The following is a 10,751-nucleotide window of genomic DNA, read 5'->3' on the forward strand; positions in this document are numbered from 1 at the left end:
TTTGAAGGGAAAATATTGAAATGACACCGGGCGGTCTCAGAATTTTTGCTGTTCCCCTACAATGATTTTTTGTCAAAGTTACTGTTTTCTTGAAGCACTCAATTACAGTAAAAGTGGGCTTATGATGAGAAAGGTGTTTTCAGCATAACTGATGCACAGATCCTCATAAAACTTCTGGTCTAGTGCAGCATTTGGGTTGCTCCTTTCCCAAATACAGTGCTAACAGCACAGTTCAATACAGACAACATAGATACAGCACTTGGTGTATCCTTGGTATGTCTTCTATTTTAGTTTCTTTGTACTTTTTGTAGTAATACTGATACATTCAATGTAGTTTTACTATTAAGAAATTTTTGACTAGGAGAAACAGTCTACAAGTGGGGATATTTTGGATTATATTAGCATAAAAGTCAATAAAGTAATACCACTGAAATTATAGCAACGCGAGATATAAAGTGGATCCATTGAATTTATTGAATACAACAGCACTGCTATCTGACCCTACTTTTGCCCTATGTACAATCATTAGCAAGGCTCTGCCATTTATCTACAGCTTCCCCCTGTAGCACACACAATCGTAGGCAGAAAATTTGATAACAAAAGTGTTTTGAATGTAGTTCACTGGAGCAATTGTGTTTAGAATAATGTTAAAACGTCTTGTCTCCCCAAAATCAAGAGAATGGGTGACAATCTGTTAAGCTTTTTCCACAATTTTGATAATTCTTCCAAATGATACAGTTCAGTGTCAAGTTGACCTTTATGTTTTTTTCACAGCTAAGGGAACAGTTACATAAAAAGGATGAATGAGCAACAACAAAAGAGGAAGGCTGGGATCATATAATCTGAAAACTGGAACTGCCTGCATTTATGGTTTCTTATTTCAGTAAGGGAGGCAGCACTGAAGAGTGGTTAAAGCTCATGATTTATAAGTAAGGAAATAGAGGTTCTGTTCTCATTTCTTTCTTATACTCAATGTATGGCCCTGGATAAGTCATTTAAGACCAGACTGCAATTGTCACTTAATTCAAATTAAAAAGGCAGTAAGTGTAAAAGTTCTGAAAAAAAAATCAAACATAACCAATAGTCAAAATTATGCCTTTTTTACTGGTGAAGAAAATGAGGCACACAGCAGTCAACTGTGATTTTCAGTGACAAAAATGCGTTTGACTCATACTAATTTGACTTTAATTTCTCCCTCAGTGAACGAGAATAAAACACTTAAACCATTTGAAGCCCATTGGATGTGAGTTAGTTTATATGACTATTAACAGTTGGGATTAATATTTGTCACTAAGCCAAATTATTGGCAAGAACACAAGTAATACGAAAGCATCATTGATTCTCAATCTTGCTGGTCATTTATGTTCGCCTCTTTTGTTTTTGATAAGATACAGAAGGCTTGACTTTCACACAAATTAGTAATTTGTTACTAGAGCTCTATGACATGCCTGTAACTATGGTTGGGCAGAAGAGTTTCACTTTGTTAAAATCCCAAACCAAATCTGAGCTCATCCAGAGAGCTTCTTCCAGTCTGCCCATAATGGGATTTAACTGGACCCTGTCATACCCAGGCTAGGTGTTTGACATTTTTCCAGGATTTTGGGATGGACATCTGGCATGGCTCGAGCCACTGGATAAAGGTCTGGTCCTCTTGAGGAAGTAGAAAATAGCCCCTAGACCTTGAAACCAAAAATTCTTACACTTTCTCCACGGAGATCCCTGAAAATTGTCATGTTTATTTCCCCCATCCAAAATTCAAATAGCATGGGAATCTGTTGGAGAAGCCACAGGTTAGCCTCGATGCCACACAGACCACTGAGTTTTTGTTCAGCTACTATATTTGAGGCTCACCTGCTTTTGATCTTAATTGTTTTTCAGATATCTTCAGAAATAACAATGCAGAGTATTGACACATGTAAATTTATGGGGTTTGCTAAAGCAGTTCCCTTATAGTTTCATCGACCTAGGCAGCAATAAACAGTAGTGTTTTCAGAGGGAGGACTGAGTTTCTGTCATGCTAGTTCATGATTCAGGATTTTTTTTGCTATTGTCTGTTAAAATTTGGTTTATGGCCTGCCTGACACAGTGACTGATACCGAAATCCTTCGAAGTCTTTTGGAAGTGCAACAGAGGCAATTTCCAGCCCATGATGCAGGAAACTCCTCTGTGCCAATAAATAAAAATTAACGTGAAAGCAGGGTCTGTGGAAAGACCTGGCTGTGACAGAATTGTTTCTGCCTGCTTTCTTGGTTGGAGAGCAGTCACAAAGTGAGGATTTTTACTGAGCCTGTTTAGATCCCCATAAGTGGATTTTGGCAAGAGTCAGGATGTGGCCACTGCCAGCTGCCATGTATATGAGCATGTATATGTTGTATACCTCTACGAAATTAATGATTAGGCTATGATGAAAAAATAAATCTCAGTAGGAAAGAACAGCTAGCAAAAACCTAAAGCTTGTAAGTCATTCATTAACCTCAGTCTCATTTCTTAGATGGACTTCTTTCATTTTAATGAAGTTAGGGGAAAATTCCATTTTGAGACAGAAGCCATAGCGTAGCCCTGGTCTATGAAATTAGATAGCACTCTTTTGACTATCTGCTGGGAAAAGGAACAGCTGAATATAATGCTCGTACACAGACAGCTCTGTATAGTATTTCAAGAAAAGCTTTGAAAAAGATAAGATTCTCATTTTGTACTTCAGCTAAGAGGTGCGCCGACTGCAAGAGTTTATGTTAGACTTGCACTGAGCACAGCAGCTTTCCGTAATGTTGCTGTAGCACCGCCCTACCTTGTTTTACTGCCCTCCCTGCTTGCCACATCACCAGCTGCTGGTGTCCTGGGGTGCTGTGGGTGTGCTGGTACCAGAGCCTGGATGCAGAGGGCCAGGGGACGGCCTCCTGAGTCTCTGCAAGTGAGCTGCAGCTTTGTGAGACAGGAAGTAAGAGTTCAGCTTGATAACAGATACCCTTTGCTGCTTGTGTTTTGAAAATAGTAAATGAGTAAGAAAAATATTATCATTTTATCTGGTACGCAGCAGGACTTTAAATTTGAGTTTACTTACTTTCTAAACTTTCCATGTATCCCTTGTTTGACCATAGGTTTTCAAACATAGCCACGGGAGGGTTATAGGGATAATTGGCTGGCAGCCTAGGGACTGTACTTAATTAATGAGGAATGCCCCAGCCATAGCAGCATTCCTTGCAGGAGCCACAACCCACATAGCTACAGGTGCTGTCCTGCTCTCTCTTCAGGCCCAGGGACTGCTCTTCTTCATGCTGGAGTACTGTGTGTTGCAACTTGTGCCACATTTGGAAAATAATATGCTCAGTGGTGGATATCACTGTCAGAGCAATAGCCTTTCTATTTATCACTCTGACAGAGGTACAGGGGGTATCCTGGGATCTTGGGGTCCTGCTGTTGCTGCCCTTTTAGTCTTACTACAGATGAATCTCCAGCTGTCAAAGCTTTGGTGGATTCACATTTTTGTGTGCCTCTGTTTGATTAACCATTTCAGGGCAGCTGGCCCTGATCCTATTGGGTTCATCTAGGAGCTTCAAGTGATTGATACCTCCGAGAATTAAGCTCAAAGTCCACTAGGCTAAACTGCCTAGAGCAAAAATGCCCCCAGCCAAAGCCCATTAACTGAAATGTCTGTATTTCACTGAAATTCTTTTTGGGAGACTGAGGTTGCTTTTTCCTTTGTTGCTAGGGGGTCTGAAGTGGTGTGCTTTAGTACTCTATGTTATTAATTTTTGTGTTAATTAGTCTGATAGCTAAATATATATAGGTGATAATTCTTAAAGTAAGAAAGTTAGCTTCTACCTGTATGCTTGTTTTAGATTTATAAGGTGACTGTGGGTGCTTGCTGCATGGTTCAGGTAAGTTCCTGTTATGCGTATCAAAGGGTAATTTATGGTTTCAGTTGAATAATTTATATATTTTGTGTAGTTCTGTCTCTTTCTAAAAAAATAGGAGTCTTGTTAGAACTGTGCTTCTTCCTGTGCTTGTTCACCTTCTGATCTACGTTTTTCAGGACTACTTATTCAAGTGTTTTCCCCTGTTTTACTTTTTACTTAGTTCTGTTTTCCTGCAGTTTTACTTTCTCTTCTGTCTGTGTTGCTTAATACAAGTAGGAACTGAGGAGAGGGACAGAAGGGCTGTGTGGTCCTGGTAGGAATATCCAAATCATTGGCACTGAGATGCTAACCCATAAAAGGCCCAGTCCACTACTGGCAATTTTCTTCCCAGGGGAACCAAGCTTGTCGTAGCACTGGGCAACCTAGGACCCCCCTGCCTTAGTGCAAGTACCACTTGCTTTGTATTTTTTGTTTAGTGTGCTCCAAAGCTGAGAATACAAGTGCTATGGAAACCTTGAGTCATCAGCGGCTCATCGTGTATTTCTGCTGTGCTGGACCATCACTACGCTTTTGTGGTCTCCCCCCTTGAATTTTCAATCCTCTCTTATGTATGCGTAAAGTCTGTGTCCAGCACCAATCACCCACCATGTCCTGTTCCCTCCCCCTTTCTCTGCTGCTTTCTTCTCTTATTTCTTTTCTGCCCTGCTGCTAGATGATAAAATGAGGGAGCAGGAGGAACATGTGTTGGGAGGAAGGGGAGATCGAAGGGGGCAGCAGGCAAGGGTAGGGCAGCTGGGGGATAAGGGACAAGCTGCCTGCCCTTGGCTCGGGGGGGCTGTAGAGTATGCGTTGCGCAAAGCTGGAGAAGTGTTGGGGTGACAAATGAGCATGTTGTGACATGGGAAATAACTGGCACAAACTCCCAGTTCAGTTGGACTTTCCTTGCAAACACAATAGATTTAGCTGAATAGGGAATAATTGAAGTTTGAAAATGTTTCTGACTGTTCTGAAATTGTTTGGAAGAGAATTGGCATTATTACAGCTTTTTTAAAAAAGCTGTGCATAATCATAATTGCAAATTCTTGTCTCTTATAAATATTGAATATAAAATCTTTCATTAAAGTTACTTTTTTAAAAATGAAACTGAGTAACTTCAGCATGGTACTTTTTTTTTCTTTTGTTTGTATTTTTCCTTGTCTTTTTGCTGTCTGAGGTAAATTGTTACTTTCACTGGATTATGGAGAGCTGTTGTTTGATGGCCTTAATTTGTCTCTACTGTATTGTGGAGAGTATCAAACCGTTATTGGGGACTGGGGAGCTTTCCCACCGAGAATGGAGGACAGCTGCGTTTTCTACCCTTTGAAAACTGAATATGAGATACAGAGGCTACAATTAAATATGAAAACATAGAATTACATCTTTCCTTTTTTTTTTAATCTGAGATTTGCACTTCACTAGGAAGAGTGAATGCAATATTCTCTCTCTGCACAATTATTAGTATGGTTGCAGCAGGGAAAATGGGGGGAGGGTTGGATTGTGAAGCTCTGCCAAAAGTATTTCCTACCCTAGGAAGAAGCCTGCCAGAAGATACAGAAGAGCCAACCAGGAGAATGCAGAGAACTGTTCGCTGCTCATTACTGATGTGCAACACTCGTCCTTGTAGCTCTGCACTGAGTAACAGGAACTGCCACGCTGTTTCCAGGATCAGCCGGTGGCAGATGGTTAGAGGTGAGGAAAAAGTACACACGTAAAATAATCTTGGCTTGGTATATCCTCTTGGCTTTCAGAAATCAGCAGGGTAAGGATTTGAAAACCCCAACATTTCATCTTAGCTACTTTATTTCCTATTGATCACACTGTCCCCCAAGAATTTACGTAATGTCTTTTAAAATCCATTTTCAGTCTCCACAGTCTCTTAAGGCAATGACTGCCACTATGCAATTATGGGCGGTATGAAAAAATACATCCTTTTGGGTGTTTGTTTTAAACCTGCTGCTTAATGACTTTGTTGGATGCCCCTTCAGCTTTTATACCGTAAGAGAATGTGAACAATTATTCTGTACATACCTTCTCCATTCAGGATTTTATAGCTATCATTTCCCTCTGCAGTCATTTTTTTTTTCCCAACCTGAAGAATTCTTGCCTATTTAATTCCTTCTTGTGGTGAAGCTGTTCTGTATCTCAAAAAGATAAATGTGGGCTTTTTATTACTCCTTTCTTTCTTCTTTCCTCTCAGACAAAAGTGTCAAGGAAACCTTATACAGGAATGCCATAGTTAAAAGATTCTTTGGTGCCTCTTTGTGCCAAAATAATTACCTTTCAGCTCTTAGAAATTGCCAAAAGCTTCTGAAAGGAAGTGAAAACTCTGTTCTTGTAAACCTCTCCAGTTTGAGGTTGCATTCATATCCAAAAGGAGATAAGAGCACACAGCAAGTAAACAGGAGAAGTGTCTGGATTTGAAGTTCTCCTTTGCTGCCAGCAAACCTTCAAACTTAACACACACACAAATTGCGCAAGTGCAAGGAAGTGACAAAATCGGGACCTGAGAGATCAGGAAGTTCAGCAATTCAGGCTGTACTGAGCAAGGTCAGCAGCGCTGAACAGGAACAGAGAGGGCAGAATATTTATTTATTTTGGTTTGGTTTTCCTCCACTTAGTCCAGAGTAAGTACAGCATCTTCTGTCACGGGTAAATCTTGAGACAGAAAAGAGAAATTACATAAAGCATCGGTATCTCATCTATGTTCCTATCTGGCATAAATACCCAATTTGACAGAGGCAAATGCAAATATCTTCAGACCCAGGGGCAAGCACCTGCTGGGAACACCTTGCTGCCCTTTCAGTCACACAGGCTTTCCACCTTGTGCCCTTTTTTTTTTTTCTTTACTCCATCAGATCCAAGCCGACTCTTCAAGACTCTGCAGACCTATTTCTTGCTTGCTGCTGTGTCTCAGTTCTTTGAATTTCCCATCCGGTCTGTCCTGCTGGCAATTCTGCTGCACTGCACTGCCTGTTCCTGCCGTCTCCTTTTTTCATGTAACACTGCACAGAGCTAGCTGGTCTAGCAAGACAAAGGCTGTATCCCTGCCTAGCAAGTTCTTTCTGGAAACTTGTTTCTTCCAAACACCTACCAGATACCTAAGGAGATGAGCGTTTGCTTCCTCTTCCTTGTTATATATAAAAAACAAAACGCCACGTTATTGAAGAATGAAAGACTCTGTGTTTTATTCTCGCTTGCACTTGCTCTTTGCTCAGTTTCCTTCTAGCAGCAACAGTGCTGTTTGGGCCTTTCTCTCCTGTCCTGCCTTGTTGTATTGTTACCACCCACTCATTACATCATGTCTGAAATTAGCTTGAGAGAACTACAGGGCAGGGTTGATTTCTCTTGCCTCTTTAGCGAGGGCTTGGCACAGTTTTGAGTGGCTTTGGGACTGGGGGTGGGGGGAGGAACGACAACAACAAAATAAGCCCTTGCGCAGCTTGGGGAAACCAAGGCAGGAAGGCCAGGTGACTATAGACGATGCTGGTGAAGGTCTGTAGCAGGGACAGTGAGAGCTCACTTGTGTTCCAAGTAGATGATTCTTTCTGCTTCTGTAACTGTCTTCACTGAAGAATGGCCATTAGTATTAAACTTTGAATTTTTCAGGGGGAAAAAAATATTTTGCAGAGGTGTTGTATTTAACCATAAGCATTTTTCATTGCAGGATGTTTTCTGATGATAAATGTATTTATTGATTGCCTGAAAGAGTTCAGTTCCAGCAAGGGGATAATAATGATCTATTAAAGTAATGTTGGAAATGTTAATATATCAGATTTCCAGTTCAAGAACAGTAATTCTCGAGTCAAGAAGCACTAAGTACAGAGTTAACATCCCATGCAGTAGTGTTCCTACGTATTTTGGAGAATGTCCCTATCTTTTTTTTCTAAGACACTACCCTCTTGCCACAACACCATGCCAGCTGGAGACAGTGGGTGTTCCCCCATGGACTGAAATGATGCTGAGGGCTGAAGGGTGACTTACAGAGCCAAAATTGGAGGATCATGGGTCTGGATGAGGTTTGAGACTCCCTGACTCACAGTAGGGTCTGGTCCGCTTTGGATCAGGCACAAGCAGGATGTGGAGTGCACGGTCAGGTTAGGTAAACTCTCTCTGTGGGAGATACTTTGAACTCTGTAAGGCAGAATTTCTGTTGCAGGCAAGCCATGAATATAGTAGAAAGTCATAACTGTGTCCAGAAGTGAAACAGTCAAGCGAGGCTTCACCTTCATGATGAAACCTGTTGGTTCAGAGTAGGTCTCTAACCTACGTGAGTACTCTCTGTCATAAATGCCGACTGGTAATAGATGAGGTGGTGTTCACTTCTTGGTAGCACAGATCTGTATATGCTACCCTAGGAAAACGACTTTCTGAACCATTCCCTGTTGTCTCCAGTCTATTTAAAAATGTGTGTTTTCAGGTGTCGGTTTTGGTAATGATACACTGCATTAATGACTCTTCCTCTTAGAAACCCAGGCAGAAAGATGTAGTTTTCCTCACATGGTGCAATTCTTTAGTCTGTCTTTATATTTTGCCTTGTAAAATGTAATAAAAAACAAATCCTGCTACTTTGCACATTCATTTAATTCATATTGTTGCTTTCCACATGGGTAATACTCTGGATTTTTTTATAATGCCTTTCATCCAAAGATCCCAAGCTGATTTGGCCCGGTTCCCAGGTACAGCTTAGCAACACTTAGCATAAGACCAGTAAAAGGAAGTAACAGGGAATTTCACGCAGTTCTTGGCTGGTTGTCAACTCAAATGCACCTACAGGTTAGAGCATCCCCAGGGCTCCTGTACTGCGGCCTCCGAGCCCCCGTTTTCTGCAACTGTGACTGCCTGGCACACACAGCTCCTGCCTCAGACAGCCAGAAATCCTTCTCCCATTCCTTTCTCCTCCCCAGAATAAGCTCTGTTGTCTCCCAGCATGTATGAGACAGAGAGAATAGTTTTGTGGGGAAAACACAGTGAGAGATACAGGGTCTTATTCGGATGCTATTTGCAATTTGATCACAAAGATGTACCTAGCTAAAGAACATGCTTTTGGTTTTGTATCTCTCTGCATATGTATAGGTATGTCCAGTATTTTAATTTCTTTTTCTCAACTTTGTATTTATAGCAACTCATTTCTCCAGCTTCCTGAATTTACTGAATTTTGACTACTAAGTTTAATTAAGTTTTTACTACTTTTTGCAGTATCAGAATGTTTGTTGTTTTGTTTTTTCAAACTTTGAGTGCTCTTTCTTCCCTAGAGAGACTCTTGGACTTTGAAACCAGCTGTCATATGGAAAGCTTTGCCTGTCTGGAAATTTGTTCCAGCTTGTTTTGCCGTTCAAAGTGCTGCTTTGTGGATTTATTTTATGTCTTCTTGCAGACGTTTTGTTAGAATTTTGCTTATCTACCATTATTGCAAAATGATCCGCCATCTTAGGCAACCAATCGCTTCCTCATAGTCTTTGCATTATTTTTTAAAGCAAAATGGGTATTAAACTGTGCCTGCTGTTACGCAGGCTGTGGTGATCTGTCTCTCACCTTTGGACCACGGGCACTATTAGCCGTGCTCACATGAAAACCTTCCAAAGGTACTTGGGAGCCCTTTGGGCCGTGATACGCTTTGATGGAAGCATCTGGCAGCCCTGCAAGGGCCTGAGGCTTGTGGTTTCTTTCCTGGCTTTGAAAGAGCCAAGAATGGGGCAGTCACAGTCTGTTTTGTGGAGCTGTGCTTGTGCATTGTCACTGCCCTCACGTTGTATCCTGCTGGCAGCAGCTTTCTAGGAACTGGAGATTCACATCTCTCCTAGCATGGTACCAGCTGGACTGATGTGCATGCTCACCCCACCTCCCCAGGCTCTGTCATGCATGGCAAAGGCTTAACCCATGTGGTGGGGAGAGAAAATGGTGCTGGCTGCGCTTTACCCCTTTGCTAATAGGCCTCATTTGCTGAAGTAAGTGGAAGAGATGACAAGACTTAATGAAATTCTCAGACGTTCCTTGAATTATTTTCCTAAGCATACAGCTTTCGCTTTTTGTGGTTAAAAATGACAATTACACTGTAGTATGTGTGTACAGTCAATAAATCAGCAGAGGATGTGCTGCAGTCAGGGCATGTATTTGTTGTCTGTTCCTTACACTGAAAATGGAATTTTTGAATTCACAGAAGCCTGTGAAAATGTGAGATTCACACAAAGTTGGGAGGCCCACAGCAATATGGGATTTGCACCTTAGTTACAGTTACTTTCCTCTAACTTGTAAACCCAAACTCCTGGAAGGCAGAGGAGAGTTGGCTGCTATTAAGGCAAGTTTTGGATCAGACTCTCAAACTCTTCGTCATCTTTAGTGGAATGATTCCAGAAAGGGTATGGAGCAGGTGAAGGGGGCAGAAACCTGTAAGGGCTGAGTTACAGTTTTGTGGAAGTTTGTAGTGTAGTTACAAAATCACACACACAATGGGGGCTGCTGAGCAATATCCTGGAACATACTGGTCTGCTTTTGTTGTGGCTGGCTTGTTTATTTGTTTTGTTGTTTGTTTGTTTTTTTCCTCTTTTCAGAAGGGGCTGTGTGAGACTGGCAGAAGCAGCCTGTCCTGTTCTACTGTCTGGCTTAAGAGTGGCTAACTGCTGATGGGTGAGAATACTTATCCCTGATACAGCACAAAATATCAAAGGGCTTGAATTTGCTCAGCTTCTGCCCTCTCAAATATAATTCTCTGTATTCTTACTCTGCCATGTAGTTACTGGAGCTGTGGAAGGAGGAAGTTACTTAGCACATTTTTTTACCCTTCATACTGCACGTGAATTCTTTATGGAAATGAGAGATTTCATCTTTCTGGCAGGGACAGTATAGACTTATGGCTGG

The 10,751-nt window shown here is 41.4% G+C and overlaps 1 long non-coding RNA gene across 1 annotated transcript in view; it reads left to right on the forward strand.

Moving 5' to 3' along the window:
• Nucleotides 1-10,398, forward strand: part of LOC106037429 (uncharacterized) — an 18,949-nt gene extending 8,551 nt beyond the window's left edge. Inside the window, exons 3-6 of the long non-coding RNA XR_007168281.2 lie at nucleotides 775-2,938; nucleotides 3,840-3,878; nucleotides 5,427-5,585; nucleotides 9,149-10,398. This is a non-coding gene — a long non-coding RNA (uncharacterized lncRNA). The remainder of the gene's footprint in view (nucleotides 1-774; nucleotides 2,939-3,839; nucleotides 3,879-5,426; nucleotides 5,586-9,148) is intronic.
• Nucleotides 10,399-10,751: the final 353 nt, after the last annotated feature.

The sequence above is a fragment of the Anser cygnoides genome, chromosome 13 (assembly GCF_040182565.1).
Source record: "Anser cygnoides isolate HZ-2024a breed goose chromosome 13, Taihu_goose_T2T_genome, whole genome shotgun sequence".
Taxonomy (NCBI): domain Eukaryota; kingdom Metazoa; phylum Chordata; class Aves; order Anseriformes; family Anatidae; genus Anser; species Anser cygnoides.